The 13,220-nt window shown below is 47.0% G+C and overlaps 1 protein-coding gene across 2 annotated transcripts in view; it reads left to right on the top strand.

Moving 5' to 3' along the window:
* The window catches only part of ACSBG1 (acyl-CoA synthetase bubblegum family member 1), a 1,203,629-nt gene that overhangs the window by 237,711 nt on the left and 952,698 nt on the right, over positions 1-13,220 (top strand). The window contains exon 2 of one of the 2 annotated variants that reach the window (XM_069624414.1): positions 9,137-9,359. The exons of the other annotated variant lie outside the window; for it this stretch is intronic. The gene's annotated coding sequence lies outside the window, so the exon portion shown is untranslated. The remainder of the gene's footprint in view (positions 1-9,136; positions 9,360-13,220) is intronic. 2 annotated transcript variants of the gene reach the window in all.

Genomic DNA, 13,220 nt, shown 5'->3' with positions numbered 1-13,220 from the left:
CAAGACAAGTTGGAGCAAGGAACCCTCGTAGACAGGCCAGGAAGACACGAGAGGACCCGGTTTGGCTCAAGGCAGGTGCTAGAGGTGAGAGGATAAATGAGCTTGTGGGGTGACGATGAGGAGAGAGAGCAGCAGAGGAGTAAAAAGGACTGAACAAGGGAGGATAGTAGGATGATATGTGGGGAGGTTGAAGGGGATCAGCTCATAGGTCTTAGTGAGAAGAGCGCATTTGATGGATTTTGACACTTCAGCACAGGAGCTGCAACTGTATTATTTGCTTGTTGGAGATAACCAAAGATGTATCCAGGAGACACAGCAAGCAGGAAGACAAAGAGATCTTTTGGGAAGCCCATTACAACCCACAACAGACAGTGAGGATGGGTGTGGAAATTCCTAAAGCCCGAGACTGAACATAAGGGTTTCTTGACCTCGTCAAATCTGCAACCACCCTGGACTGAGGAACTTTGAGGTGAAGAATCTGCCAAGTTCAAGTTACACAGCAATTTTCCCTTTTGTACTTGTGCTTTTCTTGTTCTGTCAAATAAAGTTCAACTATATAATGTGACCTGATCAGTAAGAAGATCACCAGTAAGCATAACCCACCACCACCACTGGCTGCCATTGCAAAACCCTGAGTGCTCAGTCCCTCTTGTATGCCTATTGATGTTGTAACAACTCCTACGAGGGGAGAGCAGGGAACGATTCACCCCACGGAACCAGTGGCGAGGGATAGCCAATGGAAAGAAGGAGGGCACTATAAAGGGAGACCTGGGAGACAGGAGGTTGTGGTTTCAGGTAAAGTCAGGGGTAGAGGAGGCAGTCCAATCGACCAGGTGAAGGAAGGACAGGTGCAGAGGAATGTGCGGGATGGGAGAATTATGCAGGCACTGCAGAAGTTGAGGTATTGGTTGGTGAGTAAGTGGTACTGGAAGTGAATTAGCTTTTCTGTAAGTGGAGTGGTAGGAACGAGTAGGAATTGAATGAGAAGTGGAAGTAGAGGGAATGTATGAGAAGGTGTGGCGAGGGGGAGCACTAGTGTTGTGCAGAGAGGGGAGTAGTAGTGGTGTGCAGAGGGGAGAGAAGTAGTAGAGCAGAGAGGGTAGAGTTGTAGTATGGAGAAGGGAGAGAAGTAGTCTGTAGAAAGGGGATAGTAGTAGCAGGGCAGAGAAGGGTAGAGGTGTGCAGAGACAAGCGTAGTGGAAGTAAGTAGGATGAAAGGATGAAGGAAAGCAGTAAGAAGAGAGGATGAGCAGTTGGACACTAGAGAGTGTGTGAGGGGGTGGAGGAGAGACAGTGGGTGGAGTAGGGGGATGCAGAGTAGAAAGAGAAGAGAGTGAATGGTAGAGAGATTTAGGGAGTGGAACTTCAGTGCCTGGAAGGAATGGCAAGGGTGAATACCTATTTTTCTGCCAGGCACAGAGCTTAAGCCATTTAAGTAGGGAAACAATTGGATGGAAGCCCTTTGAGAAAGGTCATGTAGAAAATGCGTTAGCCTTTGGCCAACACAAGAAGACAGATAGCCTAATTTAGATAGTAGGTATTATCCATCTATAGTACAAGTCAAGTATCGATGGACACCTGGGTTAGAGTGGCACCTCCCCTTCCTAGTTTAGAGGGAGAGGTTTGGCCATTGGGACCATTGCTGGATTGAATATAAAAACCCTTGAACTATCCCTGGGAGTTGGCATGTTACTAAGTTTATCTGTCACAATTACTTCCAGAATCCAGGCTCTTTGTGCTCCCCACTCGGCTATATGACACTGCACAATTTGCCACCTAACTAGTTCATTTCTACCAAGCAAAGCCAGAAGCAATAGCTAGATATAGAGGAGCGATCAGCAGCTGAAATAAAACACAGACTTTGCAGGTAACAAAGAATACATTCCTTCAGGACCTGTTATGACTACTAAATTCAGTAGCTAGCTCGGTTTGCTTTTCATCATGAGGTGGCTCACCAATACATTGAAGCTCATTTTAGGGTAGCCCAAATTGCCCTTTGGTTGACAAGGTTATGCTGGTGCAGTTAAACCTTAAAGGTTTTCTCAAGTTAGGTGTAGCCCACTTGAATCCATGGTTGGCTCTTGTAAAGACAGATTTGAACGGAATTCAGGGACAGAATGCCTGGTGCCACCATGAGACCAACAGGTATTATAACAACAACATCGGGAAGAAGACTCCAGGCACTTTGCCTAGATTCATTTAAGAATGTGAGGGAGATCCTATAGTCAACTAACATATCTAATATTGGCAGTGTGAAAGCATCATGAAGCAAGACACAGACAGCAGATTCAAAGTTCAAACAAAAGATCTTTATTAAATCAAATGTTAGGATGGTCTAAGGCCTAACTTGCCCTATACTAAGGTGGGATTTCCCAACCTAAATACACTAAAGATAGTCTAAGTCAGTAAGTTCAACTTAAAAGTCTTTCTGGGTCAAAACCTATACTTGCCCTCACAACTAAAGCTGAACAATGTGCCGGGATGTCAGCAACCAAAGAAACAATGTTCAAACTAAAGTTCTGAGCTTGCTCTTGGCTCCCTTGCCCGCGTTCAAGATAGTTTCACCAAATGGCCTTGGGGTTCCCTTCCCCAAGTTCAATACAGTTCCACAGAATGGTCTCAGGGTCCCCCTCTCAAGGTTCAACACAGTTCCACAGAATGGTCTCTGGGTTCCCTTCCCCAAGTAGGCAGCTCTGCTGGCTTCAAATTCACAGTCAATTCAACTTTCTTAGTTTGCCTTTCCTTTTTGTCACTTCAACAATCTTAGGCCAACCAGCCCAGTCTCTTGACTTCCCTTGACTTACTCGAAGTAAGGATTGGTCGGTCTAGGTGCAGTTATCGAACCACAAGGTCCACCCATCACAGGTTGTGCAACTGATAACCCTTGGCACTTTGCAACAGGTCCTTCTTTCTCATAAGACTTCCTTGACGATACAGGTTTCCTTTCTGTATCTGTGTCATAAATCCACATATGCTTCTGGTTCACTTTAACAGCTTCTTGCCTTTACCAACATGTGACTCTCACACACTTTCCTTCGTGGTATTTCTCCTGGTTACCACCTTGCTTTCACACTATCCAATAGTGTTTTGCTTTTTACTTGTTTCACTTTGTTCACAAATGCTGTCTTTTTAAATTCACCTCGTTCATAAATGCACATCACTTTCTGTTTCATTTGTGCGATATTCTCATATCTTTTCTATATCTTTTCCTCCGTTCGGCATTAAAAACTCATTACATGGTTGGTAACTTGTTCGGTATTCAATAGTTCACGTTTGGTCTCCAGACCCATTCGCCATGTACTTTTACTTGACTGGCATCCACTGATAAACACACCATGCCACTGGAGCGCTGCAGCCTGAGTGATTCTTCCCTGTCTCTCACCAGGGTGCGGCCGTTCCTCCGGGTGCTCTGGTTTTGCTCTCAGGCAGAGACATCATTTCGGGGTCACCAAAGGTCGCAACTGCGACCTCTGAGGTCTCCCTTGCGACCTCTGTGGTCTCCATTGTGACCTCTACAAAAGAAACAAAAAAAAAATGCTACCGGCATCGTCAAGGACCCGCTGTGGCCGTGCACCACCGTACCAGCATGCGGGCACGCGCGCAGATGGGGGAGGCCTTAATACCGGCATGCTACAAAGAAGGGGACACCACGAGTCGCACGTACAAGTACATAACGGCATCGCGGACCACCCGTAAACTGCAAACTGTTGTGTAACCAAGTGCCACAGGTGCACACAATCAGCACAGGTGTAGGCAATGGAGTTAGGGTCAGCACAAAAGGAGCACACCCACACGCCACACCCCCTTCCAAGCCAAAATGCTACCACTTGTACTTGCCATACTGGGCCTGGAGGACATGCCTGCACTGCTACTCCTTGAGCAGGCAGCACAACAGGAAACACAGAGGAGACGCAGGAGGAGAAGGAGGGTGAGACATGCACAGCAAATCCCACCAGTGCAGGCAGTCGCTCCCCGCAGACAGCCAACAATCCCATGTATAAGGACCAATCCATTTGACTTAATCCCAGCACAGATCCACACCCTGTACCGCTTGGACAGAGACACCATCACCAACATAGTGGAATGAATACAGTATGACTTGGTCAGCCTGATCAACATCCGCACAGCCACCCCCCCTTTGCTGAAGGTGGCGTCTGTGCTCCACTTCCTGGCCACAGGCACTTACCAACACACAGTGGGCCAAATGCATGGCATGTCCCAATCATGCTTCTCTGTTGTGTTAAACAAAGTGCTGGATGCACTACTGAAGCATGCAAGTGCCCACATATCCTTACCAAGGACATCACAGGAGGCAAATGCCACCAAAATAGCATTTCATGCACTGGCAGGCATGCCCAATGTAGTCCCACATGCCGTGGAGGCGGTGTACCGCAGTCGGAAGCTATACCAGTCCATCAATGTGCAGATGGTGTGTGATGCCAGCCAGATAATTACACATTGCTGTGCCAGATACCCAGGATCCACGCATGATGCCATGGTGCTAGGGAACTCCTCACTACCCCGCTACATGGAAGGAGACATTGTACAAAGTGGCTGGCTGTTGGGTGAGTCTGCCCTCTGGGCCATGGGGGCAGATGGATTGGGGGGGTACATGCATATGCAAGAGGAATGCCCTCTGGGTCATGGGGGCAGATGGATTGGGGGGGAATGGAGGTTTCTTAGGCCATCCGCTGACACACAGCACTCACATTTGCATGCAAAATGCCCCTGGCCAAGACATTCATTGGGTGGCCTGGTGGTTTAAAAGCCTAGGACTCCAGGTTGTGTATGTCACACAAGGCTCCCTCCATGGATTGGCATGCACTGTACAGGGCTGACAGTCATGTGGATGTGGCTGCCAATGACGAGATTGTGCATATGAACTTGAATGATGTACAGGCTGAGCACACCTGTCAACTGAGCCTCATCCTCACACATACCTCCTTCTGCTCCCATGTAGGTGATGCTGGATATCCTCTGAAGCCGTGGCTACTCACCCCTGTCAGGAACCCGCAGAACAGGCACGAGGAGGACTTCAATCGTGCACATACACGAACACGTGTGGTCATTGAGCAGACGTTTGGCCTTTTGAAGGCATGGTTTCGCTGCATCAGCAGGTCGAGAGGGGCACTCATATACGGGCCTGAGAAGGTGGGCAGGATCATCACGGCATGTGCAATGCTGCATAACATGTGCATCCGGCGGAACATACCCCTGCAACCTGACGTGGAGCTGCCACCACCTGGTGAAGTAGAAGGAGAGGAAGGAGTAGAAGTAGGACATAGGCCAGGACGCGAAACACGTGAGGGTCGCGCAGTGCGCCAAATGGTCATAGACCATTCATTCTGATGTACTTTGATGCAGAGGGTGCCATGTGTTGTGAACTGTGGGCACTGGGTTGTGGGCACATGTGCACGAATCACCATGAAGCAATAAATTGACATACAAAAAATCAGCAATGTCCACTCATGTGATGTTTGGTACGCAACTGGTGTATTTGTGAGGAATTTAGTACATCATGATTCAACAATCCGCGCCCCCACCACCCCTCCACCTCCTCCACCCTACTCCCATGCCCCCAAACACCCCAGTACTACACACTACACCCACCACCCCTCCACCCACCCCTTAACACCCAAAGTCAACTATGGCATGACATGTGTCTGGATGTATACCCAAAGAGATTCTGCAGGGTGGCCCTGCTACTGTTGAGCCCCCTTTGGAGGTGGGGGTTGGACCTCTGAGCGGCAGGAACTCCGCAGGGACATGCGCACAGGGCTGGTCTGCCTCAAGCTCGCTGGCGTGGATGATGCGGATGATCCAGATGGTTGTGATCCCAGGGGCAGGGTTTGCCGTTGGTCCATGCTGTCAGCAATCCTGGTGAGGATCTGACCCAAGGCATTGAAGCCATCACGCACTTGCTGTGCACTTGAGTTAATGGCCTGGATTATGGCCGTAGTGCTGTCCTGGATGATACGGCGTGTTGTCTCCCCTTCAGCAAGGTACTGCTGCACATAGCCTTGCATCACCTCCTGCCGGGCTTCCATCCTGGAGAGACATCCCTCAAGGTCCCGTATGGCAGTGTGGGTTGTGGTCAGTGAGTGATGTGGTGGCACAGCATGAATCATGGGGCTGTGCATGGCCGGAGACCACTCTCCATGGCTGCCCTGGTCGGATGAGTCCCGCCGAGGTGTGTCCTGTGGGTGGCCTACGGGCTTGGTGTGTGCACTACAGGCTCTGAGTGGACAAGTCCTGCATCGCCCTCATTGTCCGGCTCAGCTACCTCATCAACACTGTGATCTGCCGATGCAGCCATCTCCCCAGTTGTGCTGGCAGCAGCAGACTGTGTGCCTTCCTCCATGCCTGCAGTGTCCTCAGCCAGTGTGGCTGGTGTGACCAGGGGTGCAGGGGCAGGTGTCTGTTCGTCCTGTGTGGTTGTCTGTGGGGCAGTATTGGCACCGGTTGTTGAACCGCTTCCCACTTGGCCCATCGTTGGTCCACCTGAGGTTGATGGTCCTGTGCCATCAGCTTGCCTCCTAGGCCTTTTGGCTGCTGTTGTGCATTGTGCACTCCCATGTGCTTCATCACTGTCTGCATCCGTACCTGTGGGGGACAGAGAGTGGCAGGGCATCAGTGACTTTGGCGCTTGCATTATGCATGCATTGGTCTTTGGGCATGTGGCGCCATCTGATTAGTTGCATTCCTGGCTTTGTAGGGGACTGTGTACATGCAATGTTGGAGGGTGCATTGTGAAAGCGTAGTCGTGTTCACATGTACACCATGTTGGCTGCTGTTGGGCCTTGATGTGTGTTGGGAGTGTCGTCATGGGTGACACATGCCCCTAATATGTGTGTCGGGCGTGTATTCGTGTATGGGCGCAACTTGCATTGGGATGGGATAGTGGTGGACCCGGCATGTGTATATGGATATGTGTAGGTGTGCATGATGGGCCATGTATCGGCTGGCGTTGCTGCCACATTTGGGGGACACTAATTTTGATTAGTTATCGTGTTTTTGTAGGGACACTCACCTTCATCTGCCGATGTTGGCACGCCAAAATCTGCTCCACCAACTCCTTCAATTGACTCCACGTCTATGACGGAGCTGCAGGTCTCCTCCCATCTGGCCAATTTCAGTGGTGAGTGTGGTCCTCCTCCTGTTGCCAGCCCCTGGCTCTGATTGGCCGACAATATGTGCCGGACTCTCAGCCTGAGGTCATCCCACCGTTTTTTACAATCGCGCACTGTGCGTGCGGTGGTGCCGACTGCACTTACTTTCTGGGCAACCTCTTCCCAGATGGCCTTCTTCTTTAGCTGGGCTGGACGCCTGAGGTCATTGCAGAACACCACTTCAGCATTTCACACTAGGGTGTCAGCTAACATGTTGAGCTCATCGTCTGTGAAACGTGGTTTGGGCAGGCGGGCCGTGCCTTTCCGGGTGGCCTTCGACATGTTGTCCGTGGTGGCCTAGGAGTTGTGGTGTAGAAGGTCCTGTAGGTGGAGGATGACAATGGATTGTGTTTTTGAAGATGGCCACCATGGCATTTCCCGTTCCGGCACGATGACGTTACTTCCGGGTCCGGTATAAACAGACCCGTTATTAGCACTATGTTCATAACGGTAGCGCTATTTAGGGGTTGCCGAGGCCGGAGGCGTTCTGTGCGTATTGGTCAATGCCGCTATATGGGTGTTTGAGGGTCGTTATCGGCATGCCGGTACGTCCATTACCGGCATGCAGGGGTGCGCATGCTCGCTCACTCTTGATCTCCCGCTATTTGCGGGTTTGTCAGGGGTTTTGACCCATGTTCGTGTTATTATGCTGCAACATTTGGGGCTGTGGGCTCAGAAAATCCAAGATGGCCGAAAAAGCCCACATTGCGCCAGAATCCAGGAAAACCGCACAGTTTTTGCGCACACCAAAATGGTTGCCTGACCTACCACCCACCAGGGCGAGCGTGATGGGCCAGAAGCGCCATGAGTGAAACGTGGTGCCAAAGGAAAAACAGCAGCACCTGTTAGCTCAAAAAAGCGCTTTGAAATCGCCTTTGTTTCTCTGAAATGCAAGCCAAAAATGCCTATTTTAAACATTGCAAGATATTCAAAAATCTCACTGAACACCAGCAGACATTTGGCAGAATGTGGTCTTGTGTGCATACAAAATCTTGAAAGATGAAGAGCCCAAAACAATGTTTATAACAAAACTGGCTGAGCTGTGGATGTCAGCAACTTAACTGAAATTGGATTTAAAACCACTAAAATCGAAATGTTTAAAATAAATGAGTGACCTACTTTTGAGTGTCACATAGGTTGCAACTGTTTAAAGGTCATAGTTTTGAACTTAGAATCAACGTTCTAGCTGCATGTGTAAAAATTGTATGTTTGATTTGAATGAAGAAAATTGGAACAAAAGTGACATTTGGCTGAAGCCTGGCTTGAAGAGATTGAATTCTGCCCAGCAACTACCCCCGATAGGAGTTGAAACTTGCTCAGCCACTGCATTTGCAGGCCTGGCTGCCTTCTGCTGTTCCCACCAAAAGGAGATTACACCTCTCTGATTGAATCAGGGCAGGAGCACCTGGGAGCAGGGAAACAGAACAATGAGCCCTTCTTGGCTCAGGCAAATGTTAAATTAGGGGGGGTCGTAAATGGCATCCCATTGGGAGAAACTGGGAGGAGCAGTGCCTCTGTGAGCAACCTGAGTTGGAGGAAGTGGATAAACCAGAAATTCCACCATGTGCTTTGGGAAACCACACCCCTCTGGGCCAGAGCATAATTTTAAAAAGATGGATAATTCATAGTACAGACTTGTCAAAATTATATAATTAATACCATTATTCTTGTGATTTTTCTGTGCACATTTTAAGAGCTGTTAGGACTCTGTGGTATGTTCTGGGGGTAGTAGCGGAAAATAAGGTATTACTCTGAATGTCTGTATGTTAAAAATCTGGCACTTTATCATCTGATGCCCATATTCCTTGTGCATGTTTGTGTAAATTCTGGAAAAGTGTAGAAGTTGTGTTCTTGATGAAAAGGGCAGAATTCTGTTAGTTATGCCCATGCACACACCCATTTTCAAAACACATAAAAAGAGAGTGCTTTGGACAGGCAAGACACTCACTTTCCACTTTCTTGCGAAGCATTTTGCCGGACCAGACAATATCCAGAAGGACCATCTCCAGAACTTAGAATCCAGACTTCAGAACTTTTTCAGCAGTGCCAAGAACTTTTGCCAGAACCAGAGACCAGACCGCTGTGAAGTGCAGAGCAGAGCTGACCCAGAGAGCTGTGACTTCAGGACCACCCGCCAGGAGTCCAGTCCAAGCCTGACCAGACCTTGACGGCCTATTTCAAATTTTTAGTGTGAGTACTCAGCTAGAACTGTGCCAGAACCAATCTCTTAGTTTAAAATAATCTGATTCAAACCATTTTAACCTGTCCAGAACTGCATCATAGGAATCGTGTGTTCATTCTGTCATTTCAAAGCTGTAAAAGTGTAATTTTTTTCATTCAGAAGTTTACTTTAATTTCGAGAAACTACCTTCACAAAATCACCCGTATCTTTTGAATCGTAGGTGCTAGGAACGGGATTTAACTTTCATTTGAAAGCTAAGATTCTAAGCTTTCCAACAAGCCTAAAACCAACGGACTTTCCTTATAGTTATTCCGTAATCGCGCTCGACGCATTCGGAAAAATTGCTGCGAATTGACATTTTGCTTCATTTCAACTACGTGTAAAAATATCTGTCTTTTGCTTCCGTTATTGAATTCGTTTTCAACCTGCTAATCCCTCATTGAGCATTGCCAGTGTGACTTGAACTAATCTTAAGTAGCTATCGCCTACCCGGAACCTCCTATAGGGAATTAAAAGCATTTTTAGCATATTGTTACTTCGTTGCCACCACATTTAAAAGGATTTGCCTGCTTTAAAATCATACCTGTTTCCTCTAAGCTCGCTGGGGGAAACTGGAACTTTGTATTGCATTTTGTTTGTATTCCTGAAAATTGTCAGCTCACCTTCCATCTCCTTCTATTGCATAGGGGGGAGTGAATTGCCAAAGGGGAAAAGTGAACATATTATCTCTTGTGAAACCCTATCAGTTTATTTATGTACTGTATTTATTCATCATTGCATTTCCTTGAAATCATCAAAGTATTCGCAGCTACCTTATCCTCCCTATACTAACTCTTAAGTAATTAAATCAGTGTGCTAGTGTAACATCATCCATTGTTGATCACTGTCATATGCCTAAGTGTGCTATCAAATATTAATTTATTCATAAAAGTGTGATATATATTTTGTTTACTTTCTCAATAAACCTTTTAAATTGCAAAACAAACCTAGTTCTTGGCTCAGTGAGGTCAGGGGGATTCAAAGAGAGGGGCGTTATATAAGGGTTTATCATCCAGAGTATAACTTGTCATAAAAATATATAAATAAGGGCTTCCCTTGGGAGTCCCAGACGAGGCACTGACTTAGTGGGATTGCTGAATTGAAGTCACTTAACAGGTTGGTGCCAAGCCGGACATGTTATTACCGCCATGCCGGTACAGGCTGATTTTTAGCGCCAACCTTGTGATGAGGCCCAATGTGTCTTTCTGGAATTCTATACAATAATTGCTAGACTCATTAAAGGTTTATTTCAGGCACACTTCAGGGGGTGAGTCACTGATTTTGTCTGTTCTTAAATGCCTCAACTCAGCCTTTCATCCTTCTGAGGTCGATAAATGAGTACCAACACATGTTGGGTGATATTGGGTGTATATTTCTTCTATATAAAGCGCTTAAGCGTAAGTGCTATATAATAAAACATCATTATCATTTGTTCATGGACGTCTGCTTACATTTGCAGTTTGGTAATATGGGCCTATACACACTGATCTTAACGATACATATGGCGTATGGCGATCCATTCTTGTATGAAATGTACATCACATTATAGTGATATGGTAACCATATTTTTTGAAGTGTACTATGCTGTGTGATGCCACTTCCCGTTTTGTCAGCGGGTGAATGTTCCATCTCTTCCCACAATATCACTTCGAGGTGGGGTCAAATGACATCACTTCCTTTGATGTCATCAGGGGGTCAAAGGTCAGTGTGATGTCACTTCTGCTACCCCTGCCATTTTGGTGAAATGATGTTCCTGCTCTCAGGGTATCGCTTGCTCCTCTCCCACTCCCGGGGCACTCTGCCGAGCAGCGCTCACTTCCTCCAGACTTTCCTGTACCGATCAGTGGCATCGGGGAACACATGGCATAGGGCTCTGCACTGCCCCTGACTCCTGACCCTCATGCGGGCCGCTCTGGCCTCAACGCCTTTCTGGTTTCTCTGCAGTACGATATGATATGATAGTTTATTTATATAGCGCCTATACACAATGTGTTGTGTCACCTCCATTTCACCAGCTCATATTCTACCCGCTGCAGCTAGGATTGCTGTGCTCTTCTGCCCAGCTGGATTTCTCCTCTGCCCCCCCTCTCTCTGCTGGTCCCTCCTTTTATACACCTGCAAACATTAACAGGTTTCAGGTGTGAGTGTGTAGCTCCAATTGCCTGTCCATTGTTATTGGGACAAGCATGACCCTCACAACAGTCCCCAGGCCTCTTCCGCTTCTCAGTACCAGATGGTGAAATGACAAGTTAGTTTGTACTACTTCTAGTCGCATCTCCCTCATCCCAGTACTATGGGGATATGAATGTGGGACAGTGGGTTTATGTAACAGAGGGGAAGTGTGATAACAACCTATACATTTCGGGGAGGGTAGAGTGTATTCTAGCAGGTTCTAGATTGTATTTGAGGGGTTAAATGTTGGTTTAGCCTATCCACATAAGGAGTGGTTCTCCTTGTTTTCTTCCTTGTCCTTCTATTAGATTGATAAGAAAAAAGGGAGGGAGGTTGACAATACCCAATGAAGGTTTCAGGGACTGATGGCTCATCATGAAAGGGAAATGGGGAATACCGTGTGTCACCTGCGGACATCTTCCCCCAAATCCCCAAGGACCCTCCACCCAGGTGAACCTCCCTCGCATCTCCACCCGCAGGGTCAGGATCCAAAAGCGATGGCCTTTCCATGGCCACCTGAGAAGAGGTTCCAAAGGGAGTAGATGTGAGGACACCCTCAGGTTTCTCACAGCAGCCATCAAAGTTGGTCAAGATATCAGGAAGTTGAATGGTCGCATTGTCCTTATACACTATGTGCTTTATGGCAAAGGTTTCCTTTGTTGCTGCTCTCTTCCCCCTGTTGTAGATCATTGTGTGCTTTGTCAGGAATGGGCTTGTGTGCATATCTATATCCCTGTTTCTTGCTTGTTCCAAAGGATCTGATTCACATGCATAACCTCAATAGACTACATAATATCATATCCCTAACTAAAGCCTTACATGATTTTACATGGTTTTATTTCACATTTAAATTACCCCTAAGAAAGTGCTTTTTGTACTCTGTTTCGATCACATACAGACAACCCTTAACAATACATGGCATAGCTATATGTTGCACCCTATTTGTCTTACACATCTTGGTGTTCCTGGAATGGAGCATTGATTTGTCAGTATATGCTGTTTTTTATCCTGGAATCACTAGGGTGGCTCATTCAGTGTTTACACTTTGTATGCCTTTTTACCATGTATCTCGGTGCCCTTGTGACAGAACATTGCACTATACTTCCACACAGGAGTCACTAAGATAACATTCAGAAGTTCTTCATTTCATACAATATTGTGCCTTGTATGTAGGTGTCATTGTGGAAGGGCATTGCCTTGTACTCACATCTAGGTATCCCTTAGAAAACATGTTGAATCCCATTGTTATACACTACTGTGTTTCATATTTAGGTGTTTCATAAAGGGGCAGCACCACATTTTATGCTCCATATTGCTCACAACTTGCTATCCTTAACTAACGCCTTACATTTATTTTACACACTGGCATCTAACTATCCCTAAGAAAGCATATGGCATTGATTCTAAATTGTACTCCACTGTGCTCACAAATAGACATCACTAAGAAAAGCACATTGCATTGCCGTACTTTTTGTCCAGTTTTACCTATGTGGATGTCTCAGGGAAGGCACTTTTGTTTGCTTATTTTATTCAGCTGTTTTTCATATTTGCGGATTCTCTTTTTATACTGTGGTCTTTCAAATCTGGGTGCCACTGTGCTTGCTCATTCCATTGAACCTACTTCTTGGTATCCTTTACATGGCACATTGAGGGTTTCC

The sequence above is a fragment of the Ambystoma mexicanum genome, chromosome 11, assembly GCF_040938575.1.
Source record: "Ambystoma mexicanum isolate Mex_15411 chromosome 11, UKY_AmexF1_1, whole genome shotgun sequence".
NCBI lineage: Eukaryota > Metazoa > Chordata > Amphibia > Caudata > Ambystomatidae > Ambystoma > Ambystoma mexicanum.
Note: the sequence above shows the minus strand (reverse complement) of the source record. Positions and strands in the feature narration are given on the sequence as shown.